At 33.7% G+C, this 13,469-nt stretch overlaps 1 long non-coding RNA gene across 7 annotated transcripts in view; it reads right to left on the bottom strand.

Annotated features, from left to right (window-relative positions):
* The window catches only part of LOC120892608 (uncharacterized), a 162,162-nt gene that overhangs the window by 119,955 nt on the left and 28,738 nt on the right, over positions 1 to 13,469 (bottom strand). For all 7 annotated transcript variants that reach the window (XR_013433603.1, XR_013433607.1, XR_013433606.1 and 4 more), the window contains one exon: positions 2,808 to 2,959. This is a non-coding gene — a long non-coding RNA (uncharacterized LOC120892608). The remainder of the gene's footprint in view (positions 1 to 2,807; positions 2,960 to 13,469) is intronic.

The following is a 13,469-nucleotide window of genomic DNA, read 5'->3' as shown; positions in this document are numbered from 1 at the left end:
TTTTAATATTTATTTTTTAGTTCTCGGCAGACACAACATCTTTGTTGGTATGTGGTGCTGAGGATCGAATCCGGGCCGCACGCATGCCAGGTGAGCCCGCTACCGCTTGAGCCACATCCCCAGCCCTTGATATGGTATTTATTATTCCAATTTATCTTATCATTTGCTGTGTAATAATTTCCAGTGACATATTTGCTATTGCTAAAAACATGATAATAAAATTCCTTCAGATTTATTCTTTGCTGTATGCTATTTCAGATTTTACTAAGTTTGAGAACAGGGAAAGATGTTCCTTAACTTAAGATAGTATTATATCCTGATCAATCCATTTTAAGTTTAAAATATTGTTAAGTCAGCAATGCATTTAACCTATCAAATATCACAGCATCACCTAACCTACCTTAAATGTGCTCACAACACTTAAACTAGTAGCCTGCTGATGGGCAATCATTTAACACAAAGCCTATTTTATAATAGAGTGTTGAACATCTAATGTATACACATAGACGGGAATTTTGTAGCCATGATGGGATAAAAAAACTGACAACACAATATCCAAAAAAACTACTGGCAATACAGTATACCTCAGAGAGTATTATGATTGTGTAGCTGAATGTGAACCACTACTGTCCAGCATCAGGAGAATATATGTACTACTAGCCTGAAAAAAAAAGAAAAATAAAATTTGAAGCAGAGTTTTATTCTAAATATATATGGCTTTTGCTCTACTGTAAGGTAAGAATAATTTTAAGTAATTCATCATATAGGGCACCATTTGTATTTTTTGAGTAAATCATTCAAATTATGGTAACTTATTGTAAATTATAAAAATTCCTTTTGCTTTATTAATTACTATAGAAAACTGATTCATAAGAGTCCTACATTTTATGGGCTGAAGTTGTAGCTCAGTGGTAGAGCTCTTGGTTAGCACATGTGAGGCACTGGGTTTGATTCCCAGTACCACATATAAATAAAGATCCATCAACAATTAATAAAAGCATTAAAAAAAGAGAAGAGTCCTACATTTTAGTTGGCAATACTTAATAAAGCCCTGTTCCAATATTTACCTCCACAACATTTCAAGCATAATGTGTTAGGGGTTAAAAAATGTTCTTCAAAAATTTGTACAATTAAGTTGTAATGCACAGTAACTCAAAATATGGCCTTATTTAGAAACAAGGTTGTGACAAAACAATTCTTAAAAATGGGGTCACACTAGAGTAGGGCAGGCCTCTAATTCAACATGACTTGTACTGGTTATAAATAGAACAGATGTAAAGACAGACAAACATACACAGGAAGAACATCATGAAGACTGGAGTCATGCTCTTAGGAGAGAAGCCTAGAACATATCTTTCCCTAACGCCTTGAGAGAACATGGTCTTGTCAACACCCTGATTTTGGACAGCTATCATCCAAAAGTACAAGAAAATAAATTTCACTTGTTCAAATTACTCAGATAGTGGTACATCATTCCAGCAGTCCTATAAAACTTATACAAAATGGATAATAAAGATATTCGAGAGGGCTAGGGATGTGGCTCAAATGGTAGCGTGCTCGCCTGGCATGCGTGTGGCCTGGGTTCGATCCTCAGCACCACATACAAATAAAGATGTTGTATCTGCTGAAAACTAAAAAACTATTAAAAAGATATTCTCTCTCTCTCTCTCTCTTAAAAAATATATTAGAGATACATTGCTTTTTCTTACCCATGAATAACACATTATTCATACACACACACACACACACACACACACACACAATTCCTTTTCAGCAATATGATACTCTTTTCTCAAGCTACAAGGTAGATTATTACAAATCTAAAAATTTTACTTCCAATTAAATGATAAAAATGTTCCTATTAAAAATCCAGTTTTAAAATGTTTCAAAATATATGTGTAATGTTATTCTAAGCCAGGTGCAGTAGTTCACACCTGTAATCCCAGTTGTTTGGAAGGCTGAGGCTCACAAGTTCCAGGCCAGCCTCAGCAACTTAGCAATACCCTGTCTCAACATAAAAAAAATACAAAGGGCTGGGAATGTAGCTCAGTGGTAAAGCATCTCTGGTTTTAATCTCCAGTACCCAAAAGAAAAAAAAAAACAGTCTAAAACTGGGCCCAATGGAAGGAGGTATAGTTCATTGGTAGAAAGCCTGCCTAGCTTGCATGAGTTCCTGGGTTCAATCATGAGCACAACAAAAAACAAAAGAAAACAACAAATGAACAACAACAAACAAAATCTGGACCAACCTAATTTACAGTAATACCTTATATATAAGCAGGCTTTGGCTGTCTCCTAGAAACACAACTTTTCTGGCCTACAGTTATGACTTAATTATTTACTGTGCTTTCTGAGTCTATACCCTGACAACCTTTCTGAGCTGCCTAAGTTTCAGACAGCCTTCTTTTGAAAATTGATTTGTCTATGATCTTTGTCTACCTCAGAAGGCACTTAGCCAATCAGCAATGAACATTCCAGTTTTATCTGAGAACTCTGAGATCAAACAAATTAAAAATAAATTTTAAAAATAGTAGAGGATAGGAAGGGCAGCAGAATACAACATACACTAGTATGGCAGTATGTAAAAAAGTGGATGTGTAACCGATGTGAATCTGCAATATGTATACAGGGTAAAAATGGGAGTTCATAATGTGCTTGAATCAAATGTATGAAATATGATATGTCAAGAGCTTTGTAATGTTTTGAACAACTAATAATAATAATCAATATAAACCTTTCTGCAGAGAACAAAGAAAAATTACTTACATTTACTACATATTCCATCAGTTACAATGAAATTTACTTACCTCTTTACGTTTCTGAATTAGTAATTCCAACCTTTCATTGGCTCTTTTCCCAATCATTTTATTTCTCTCAGCTTCATACTGTCTCTGTGTATTATCCTGATGAATACTGAGGTTTAAGGCAACATTCACCAGAGCAGTCATGAGCTTCATGGCTATGAAATATAAGAAATATTATAATATTCACCTACAAAACATACTTTCATCCAAAAGATTACAAATTTATAAAGCAAATGAATAAAAGATAAAAGTACAATTTGTTTTATAACTCAGGGAAATTTAAACTTTTCAAAATGGTAATTTTATAGAAATAAACTCATCTTTTTTAGTCTTGAACATAATTTTCTCTTCCTTAAGAAAAAAATCTGTTGGGCTTGTTAACATTGCCTAGTTAAAAAGAGCTTCATCCTAATTATCAGCCAGAAAGATTTAAGCAGCATCTTAAACAATCTCTTCCCTCTACTTCCAAATACAAACACCTTAGCGTTGGCATACTAATCAAGCTTATATCAAGCTTATATCTCTCTTCTGACCACCAGATCTGTGTGTACAAATGTTTCCTTAATGCCTTTATGTACATACATCAAGGTCCCTTAAATGTTTACAATTTATGATCCTTGTAACACCAAAGATGGTCTTCTCCCTCTTTTTCTCACTTCAGTGAGCTGCACAATTTTCAACTCAAAAAAAAAAAACACTGATCATATTGAACTCTTTAAAAAATGCATTCTGTGAATTTCCAATTAAGATACTCTCTTCAGTCACAGTGTTAATGTACTCTTAAATGTTCACCTGGTATTTGTAAATCCTATTAAATATTTTCAAACTTCTGTTTGTAAATCATCTGTTCAACAGTATGAACATGAATCTCAAATTTTTATTTGTCTATTCATTCATACTTGTCTTCACTGTTGAGACAGAGTATGGGAAATACTGGTAAAGAAATAAGACACTCTGTGTTGGTAAATAACTTCCCTTTTTGTTCCTTTTAGGTAATTCATCCCCAAATATAAATGTTCACTAATAAAAAATGAGCTGTCCAGTGCTTTAGAACTGATTCACATATCTGCTAACATATCAATTTAACTAAAAATGAGCATACATTTCTTTTAAAATTCTATTTCCTTTTAATTACATATATAACATACATAATGCTGGATTGATGTCTATTTACTTATCTATTAATCTATTATTGATCTATCTGCATACTCCCAATGTTCTTCTTAAACTGTATATTTTGGCCAGTTTCATGTCAACACTGTTGCTGCCCTAAAACCAAAATATAAAACAAAAATCCTGAAAACAAACACATTTAAGTTAATGACAATTTAGATATGCATCTAATACTTCTTTTCCTGAGATATGATATTGCAAATAATACACTGAGAAACATTCTTGTGTTTCAAAATACAAGCTAGTGTTTTGCAGGTTTATTTATACATTGTCAACAGTAGAATATGTGACTCTACAAATAAAGGTAAAAAAAAGTCTTTTTTAATTAATCTATATTAGAAAGGAAAATAGCTCAAAGACAGAAGGATCTGGGACAAACTATCTGAGTGAGGCATTCTGAGCACACAAAGTGATAACCAACAGGGGTTCAGTATAAACTTCTGGATCTCTAAAGCAAAATGAACTGAAGATCAAGGATTTGGAAAGTATTAAAACTAACACATAAACTCCGCCTGGAATTACCAGTGGAAAATGAGGCACAGATTTTCTTGAGTTTAGTCATTTTTGCTTTCAGCTATGTATCTTTTTATGAATCCTGATACTAAACTCTGTTATGAAATGACTCTCCTCTCAGCTCAGATATATAAACAAGAAAATAATCAACTTACGACAATAAACAAAAAATGCAAAATGAGCAAACATTTTCAGGAAAGTGCCATATATAATATAATTTACTCTTTGAGTTAAAATATTTCTAAATCTGTAAATTTAAGACTTCACCAAAAGTTTTACTTTTCTTATCAACACATAAACAAATAGATCGAGAATAGTCTTCTACTTTTATGAGATAGATACAACTTGACAATTATGTTTTCTTTAGTCCCCTGAAAACAACTGATTAATGCATAGAGTATTTATTAAATTTTACTAGTATTACCAAAAAAATTTTTTAATAAAGTAGTAATCCAACGGGATTTAGCCTTCATATTATGACAGAGGGTTTGAAGTGCCTTCTTCTTCTCTACCAAGGAGAGTAATATTTCATTTAGTTTTTACATTTTTAACTGTGGGTTATAGAATGATGAACATTATCTAGTACTGTGCTGAGAGTATGGTCAGCAAACAGCTGCTTACCAAAAAAGTTTTCTTATAAGGATACTGTAAGTACAAATTTGAAAGTGCTTAGAAATTTTGATAGCAATCTGACAGTATGTTGTAGCTAATAAAATGACACTAATAAATACATATTTCATTTTTCCTAAATTCAATTTGATTGCATTTTACAAAAGTACTAGTTTGTGACAGATTGGTAAACAAAACTCTTTTTTTACTCCACATAGTTAACAAAGCACTTATTTAGTGCTTCCTCACTCACATATCAACCCAATATATACTAAACATTGGTTGATGTGTTAGAGATACAAAAAGAACAAAGCACCTGACTCTACTTCAGAGTAAAAGTGGAGGAAAAAAAAACCAAATAGGAGAAGAGTGAAGGAGAGCTGAAAATCTTTTGCTTAAAATGCTAAACAATAATTTAAAAGTAAAGTGATGATGGCTTAGATTAAGGTGGCAGCAAGAGGTAGAAAAAATGGTTACATATAATGTATATTTTAACACTGTAGGTGAACAAATTTTAAAAATTATAATGAAGGAAATTTAAAAATTATAATAAAGGAAATCAGAGAAATAGAAGCAACAAAGGTACCTAAAAAGTGCCCCCACCCCGGCTAATTATGTATTTAAGTGGCAATGTCCAGTAGGTAAAACGTTTGGAAGTTGCTATCAAAGACATTGGTATTTAGAGCTATAAAACTGGATGGCAAAAATATTTGATGAAAAATTACTGGCCAAAGGAAAAAATATCAGGTATGATTTGTTTGTTGTAAAGAATATCCTGTGCTGGGGCTGGGGTTGTGGCTCAGTGATAGAGCAGTTGCTTAACATGAGTGAGGCACTGGGTCAGATTCTCAGCGCAGCACATAGAATGAATAAAATAAAGGTCAATCAACATCAAAAAAAAAAAGAAAGAAAAAAAGAAAGAAAAGAATTTTTTTTAAAAAAAGCTTGCCGTGTGTGTGTGTGTGTGTGTGTGTGTGTGTGTGTGTGTGTGTGTGTGTGTTTTAAGGGGGGAGAGCCAAAATGCCTGATGTTATTTATATTACAAAATCATTTAGCAGAAAGAATAAATATGTCATTTATTTTCACATACCAAACAGTCTTCTAAGCTCTTTGCACGTATGTATTCAGATCAGCTAAGAGACAGTGGTTACACAGCCAGTGACTGGTAGAAAATTTGATTACAAGCAGATTTGTTCCATATTCCAAGCTCCCAATCATTATACCACACTGCCTCTCACTGAACCTGTATTTGCTATTATACACATAAAATATTTTTGAAACTAGAAATTTTAGTTTTCTTCAGGGAAAAGAATTTGAGATTGGGATAGATAAGTAGTATGTCACCATGTAACATTTTTTACTTTGAATATGAACTCTTGAATATTATGCCTCTCAGAATGATTATATTTTCAGAAAAATAATTAAACCATGGAACTGTGTTATGGTTGGTATCTGAAATGTTCCTCCAAAGGGTAATGTGTTGAAAGCTTGGTCTGTAGCTTTGGGAGTGACAGAAACTTTAGGAGATGGTGCCTAGTTGAAGGAGGTAGGTCACTGGGGGAATAACTTTGAAGGGTATATTTTTTCCCCAACACTCTTCTCCAAGCACCCCACTCTGTCTATGCTTCCTAGCTGCCAGCAGATGAGCAGCTTTGCTCTATCGTGCCCTTTCACCATGATGTACTGCCTCAATAAGCTCCAAAACAACTGAACTGTCTGAACATAAACTCACATCTGTAAAATCATAAGTCAAAATGGTTTGTATTTGACTTTCTCAGGTACTTTGTCACAGTGAACAAAAAGTTAACAGAAGGGATGGGGCTGTACCTCATTGGTGAGGCACTAAATAAAATAAATAAAAATATTGTGTCTAACTACAACTAAAAAAAAAAGAAAAAAATTAACACAAACTATTTTACACTTTATTCATTACTTAATAAAAAAACCTGAAGACTGAGTCTTAAAGATAATTCAATATGTGCAGTTTAGTTAAAACCTATAGGATAATACTTGTTTCCAGAAAACATGCAAAGACAGTGTTCCAAGAAGAAAGAAAGGTGACATCTGTGAGTTGCTCAATGACCTAGGCAATGAGAAGATAACTGCTAAAGATACAGAATCAACATAACCCGTCCTATATATCAATAATGAATATGCAGAGACTCAGGAAAATAATTTGATTTATAATACTCCCCATACTCCCCCCCACCCCACCCCCCAAAAAAACCCCAGCACTAGGAATAAATCGAACCAAGGAAGTGAAAGACTTCTACAATGAAAATTATAGAACGCTGAAGAACTGAAGACACAAGGTAGAAAGAGCTCCAGTGAAAGGAAGAATTAATATGTTAAAATGGTCATACTATCAAAATCAAAGTAGAGATTTAGTGAAATCCCAACCAAAATACAAATGACATCATTTATTGAATTAGGAAAAACAAAAAGTCTTAAAATTCAGTTAGAAGAATAAAAGACACAGAATAGTCAAAGCAATTCTAAGCCAAAAAAAAAAAAAAAACAATGCTGGAGAGGAATCACAATAAATGAATTCAAGTTATACCTGAGTTATAGTAATATAAACTGCATAGTACTGACATAAAAACAGACCCATAGGCCAATGGAAGAAAATAGAAGACACAGACAAACCCAAAAAGATATAGTCATGGATAGCAAAAACATACACAGGAGACAAGATAGCCTTTTTAAATTAATGGTGCTAAGAAAACTGGATATCCATATGTCTAAGAATGAAACTCTATTCCTATCTCTTACCCTGAACCAATATCAATTCAAAAGAAACCAAAAACTAGAAATTAGACCAGAAACTTTGTAACTGCTGGAAGAAAATGTAGGGTCAACATTCTCATAGAGGTACAGGCAAGGACTTTTTATACAGATTCCTAAAGTTCAGAAAATAACACCAAGAAATAATAAATGGAACAGCATCAAATTGAAAAAGCTTCTGCACAACAAAGAAAACAAGAGTGTGAAGAGAAAAGAGAAAAGCTTTGTTAGCTACTCTTCTGACAGAAGATTTAATGTCTAGAATATATAAAGGACTAAAAAAAAACCCAAACAATAAATGAAAAAAATAAACTTAACAGACACTTCTTAAAAGAAGTAGTACAAATGGCCAACAAATATAGCAATGAGGAAATGCAAATCAAAAATACACTGAGATTTCATCTTGTTCAAATTAGAATGGCAGCCATCAAGAATTAAAAAAAAAAACAACAAATGGAAAAGATGTGTGGGGAAATGAATACTTTTACACTCTTGGTAACACTGTAAATTAGTATAACCACTATGGAAATCAGTATGAAGTTTCCTCAAAAGACTATGGAATAGAACCACCGTATGACCCAGCTATTCACTTTTTGATGTATATCTAAAAGATTTAAAACCAGCATACATCAGGAATACAGCCACATCAATGTTTATAGTAGCACAATTTCAATAGTCAAGCTATGGAACCAACCTAGAAGCCCTTCAACAGGGCTCAAGAAAAATCATATATATATATATATATATATACATACACACACATATACATACATGCAATGGAGTACTAGCCATAGAGAATGAAATTATGGCATTTGCCAGCAAATGATGAAAATAGAGACTATCGTGCTAAGTGAAATAAGCCAGTCTCCAAAAATCAAAGGAAAGAAGGATAGGAAAAGGGAAGAACAGTGGAATGAATCGACTGAACTTTCATATGTATACATACATGAATATACCACAGTGAATCCCAACATCAAGTACATCTATAAGACACTAATTTTAAAAAAAAAACTATAAATTACAGATGGATCAGTAGGAGATAGGGAGGGGAACAAAAAGAGGGGGAAAGGTCAAGGGGAAAAGTACTAGGGGCTAAATTAAAGCAAGTTATATTCCATTTTTTGTGATTAATGCCAAAATATATCCTAATATTATATGGAACTAAAACGAATAATTAAAACAAAAAGACTAGGAATGAAACCACCCTAAGTTCCAGCAATAACACTTCTTGATTTTTATGCCAAAGAATTAAAGTCATCTACTACAGCAAGATATGCATACCCTTGTTTATAGCAGCATAATTCACATAGCCAAATTATACAACCAGAATAAAAGCAGATGAATGGAGAAAGAAAATGTGTATATATACACAATGAAGTTTTATTCAGGGACTAAAATGAAATAATGTAATCTGGTGGTAAATGAATGGAACTGGAGGACATCATGTTGAGTGAAATAAGTCAAACTCAGGAAGTCTGATGTTTTCTCCCTTATGTAGATGCTTGTGAAAAAAAAAAGAAGAAAAAAATGTGGTGGAGGTTGTATGAAATTAGAAAGGAGACCAGTAAACACAGGAAAGGGACCAGGGGAAGGAAAAGGAAAGGGAAAGAGATACTGGCAATCGTGCATGAACATGTAACAAAAAATCCTACTGTTATGTATATTATAATGCAACTTAATAAAAGGGGGGATCTACCAATCAGAGAAGGTAACTGTTAACCAGGCGACAACACAGGCAGTGCAGTGTTAGAAACAGAAACCTGACAGGAGTAGGTACAAAGAGAGTTATGAGGATACTGAGTAAAATAGTACATATAAATCATTCTTTGTGATTTGTAGCACAGAAAAGGAGCGATGAGAATGTAGCTGAGGGGCATGACAAAACAAGGGATTTGTGATAATCAGTCTTATATGTCAATTTTTGCTAGATTACCTTGGTCAGATATTTAATCAAACACTAATCGACTTATTACCTTGAAGGTATTTTGTAGATATGATTAATATCTAAATTCAGCTGATTTTAAACAAAGGAGATTTAATGTGAGTGGGCCTCACACAATTAGATGCAGGTTTAAAAGAAAAAACAAACTTCTCAAAAGAAATTTCTGACATCTGCAGCATAAAATACTAAGCTTCTGGCCTGCCTTACAGATCTGATTCAATGCAGTATAATTCCTGACTGAGTTTCCAACTTGTTGGCTGGCTTTTCTACAGATTTCAATTTGCCAGCTCATAACTGCATAGAGTCAATTTACTTAAGTATGTATGTATTGGGGTGTGTGTGTGTGTGTGTGTGTGTGTGTGTGTGTGTGCACGCGCGCATGTAAATAGGTAACTATATTTCTAAATGGTTTTGTTATTTGGAAGGAATCCAGATTAATGCAAAGGATTTCTAAAAGATGGGAGCCATTACACCATGTTAGCATAATGATAAAACTTATCTAATCCCAGGGGACAAATTGAAGTCAGAAAAGAGAGACAGAACAATCTGAAAAACAATGTTCTAAAGTGAATGGGGATTAGATTCATTGTACAAATATAAGGACTGGCCTTAGAGGGCATTGTAGTAAGAGAAAAAACAGAACGTATAGATATTACAACTATTGTAGCCAGACAGGTAGGTTTAATCCTTGAATAATACTCTTCTGATTGTTTCCATTAAAGAACAAGATAATCAACTAAGTGTGAAGATAAGACAGGAGGTTTTATAGTTTTGAGGTAAGGCATACCCTTGTAAGGAAGTGCAAATAACTCTAGAATGAAATATCATAGGGTTTACTAGCAGCATTAAAAAGGTTCCATTGACAGATTAACAGAAAATCCAGCCATTATAGTTAGGTTTCCTCCCCAGTCACTTTCAGGTACTCTGATGCAAGTGTGGTGCATGTGGTGATACAGGGTTTTCTAGGGAGTATGACGAAGGGAGACAGAGGCAAGAAATTGAGGGTATAAAGAAGGATGTGATTATAACAAATGATGAAAGTAAAAAAGAGATAGATATTGTGTGAAGAATATTAAAAATACTGGGATGGAACTGCAAATTGGTGCAACCACTATGGAAAGTAGTATGGAGATTCCTCAGAAAACTTGGAAAGGAGCCACCATTTGACCCAGCTATCCCACTCCTCGGTTTATACCCAAAGGACTTAAAATCAACATATTATAGTAATGCAGCCACTCTATGTTTAAAGAAGCTCAATTCTCAATAGCTAAACTATGGAACCAACCTAGGTGTCCTTCAATAGATGAATGGATTAAAAAGGGGGTATATATACTCAATGGGATATTACTCAGCTTTAAAGAAGAATGAAATTATGACATTTGCTAGTAAATAGATGGAGTTGGAGAATATCATGCTAAGTGAAATAAGCCAATCCGAAAAAAAAAAACACAGGCCAAATGTTTTATCTAATATAAAGATGCTAATTCACAATAAGAGAAGAAAAATGTTACCTTAGACTAGGTAGAGGGAAGTGAAAAAAAGGGGAGGAAAGGGGATTTAGGGATAGGAAAGATAATGGAATGAAACAGTCATTATTACTTTATGTATGTATGTGACTGCATGATCAATATGATTCTATAACATGAACACTCAGAAAAATGAGAAATTATATCCCATCTACAGATATCAAAGTACATAAATGCATTCTACTATCATGTATAACTAATTAAAACAAATAAAAATTTAAAAAAAAATACTGTGTAAAAGTATTTCAGGACCAAATAGAAGAAAAACAGTAGATGAGTAGGAAAACAGAAAAAAACACTACACTGCCCTGGCTGGTCTAAAACTCATAGGTCCAAGTGATCTTCCAAAGTGGGGAGGGGACTATAGGCACATGTTACTTTATCTAGTGTCTAAAAATGTTTGATAATGGGACACATTAGATTATTAGGAGAGGGTTGATAATACTTAATTTTGCATAAGCCTTACTATAAAAAGCGTTGGTTAAAAGGGGGCTATGATAAACTTCATCATTTTCAAATGATAAAGATTTAACTAATTGGGACTGGGGTTATGGCTCAGGGTAGAGCACTTGCCTAGCATCCCTGAGGCACTGAGTTCAATCCCCAGCACCCACATAAAAACAAATAAACAAACAAACAAATAAGCAAGCAAATAAAAGTATCGTATCCATCTACAACTAAAAAACTTTAAAAAAAAGATTTAACTAATCCCTTTATCCCTTTAAATTTGAAGCAAAATAGGAAGGAGAAAAGATTTTTCATCTTCAAAGAATCCAGAAAATACCTGCAGTCTCAAATCACAAATATATGAATAGCAAGGAGACGAGGAGGGAACATTCAAATCAAAGAAAGGGGTAGAAAAATCATGACAGCTATTATCTGTGAAACAAAAAGCCATTTTGCTCTGTAAAATGCAGAAACAGACTGCTTCTGTTCCACAGAAGATGGAAAGTGATATAGTCTGTAAAATATTCAATTAAATTCCCATGTCCTCACCAAACCTAGGCAGCCTGGCAATTTTTCTACCACATACTTATTTTGGAAGTCCAGACATTTATTTCTTGAGGAAAATAAACCAGAGATTTGGAATCATTGTATATATACATAATACATATGCATACATACATACACACACACATATGTGATTCACATTCACAATTATATGTGATGTGCAGAATGTCAAGCACATCCTCACCCTACCCAACTCCAAAATGTCAAGACAGCCATTTTACATGCTTCTGCAAAGAAGCTGATCTTTTACAGGAGAAAAAAAAATATTACCAAAGCCAACATCTGAGGACCTATAATGAAAACGTTAGTTTACCACCAGACAACCCCACAATGATACCCACCAATCTGGAAAAAACATACACCAGAGTATAGCACCGAAAAATTTCAGAATACTAGGAACAAGTAGCAAAATGTAAAAGTTTCTAAAGACAAGAAACAGGGTTATTGCTTGGCAGAGCAGCTCAAGACTGTTATCCCAGTGGCTGGAAGACTGAGACAGGAGGATTCCAAGTTTGAGGCCAGCCTCAGCAACTTAGTGAGATGCTGTCTCAAAATAAAAAAATCAAAACGGTTAAGGATGTGGTTTAGTGGTTAAGTACCCCCCCACACCGAGTTCAATAGGGATGGAGGGAGGGAAGGAAGGGAGGAAGGAAGGAAGGAAGGAAGGAATGGAGGGAGGGAGGGAAGGAGAGAGGCTTGAAATATTTTAATTAATTATTTATTTGTAAAGTTGTTGATGAATCTTTATCTTATTTATTTATATGTGGTGCTGAGAACCGAACCTAGTGCCTCACACATGCTAGGCAAGCATTCTCTCACTTAGCCACAATCCCAGCCCTTGAAATCTTAATAGCGAAGAACTTCTCAGGAGCAGTACTGGAAGATAGAGACAAATTCTGAAGAAAATAATTTGTAATATTTAAATCTAGATTGCAGTCAACTATTAAATAAGAGGCCAAATCCATATTTTTGTAGACATGCAAAATCTCAAATATTTACTTCCCTGATATCCTTTTATTCATAAATGTATCAGATAATATCCTATACCAGAAAAGGAGACTAAATTAAGGGGAAAAAATATAATAGGGGATCTAAAAGATAAAGGAT

The sequence above is a fragment of the Ictidomys tridecemlineatus genome, unplaced genomic scaffold (genome assembly GCF_052094955.1).
Source record: "Ictidomys tridecemlineatus isolate mIctTri1 unplaced genomic scaffold, mIctTri1.hap1 Scaffold_58, whole genome shotgun sequence".
Classification (NCBI taxonomy): domain Eukaryota; kingdom Metazoa; phylum Chordata; class Mammalia; order Rodentia; family Sciuridae; genus Ictidomys; species Ictidomys tridecemlineatus.
This window is presented reverse-complemented; position numbering and strand designations above follow the sequence as displayed.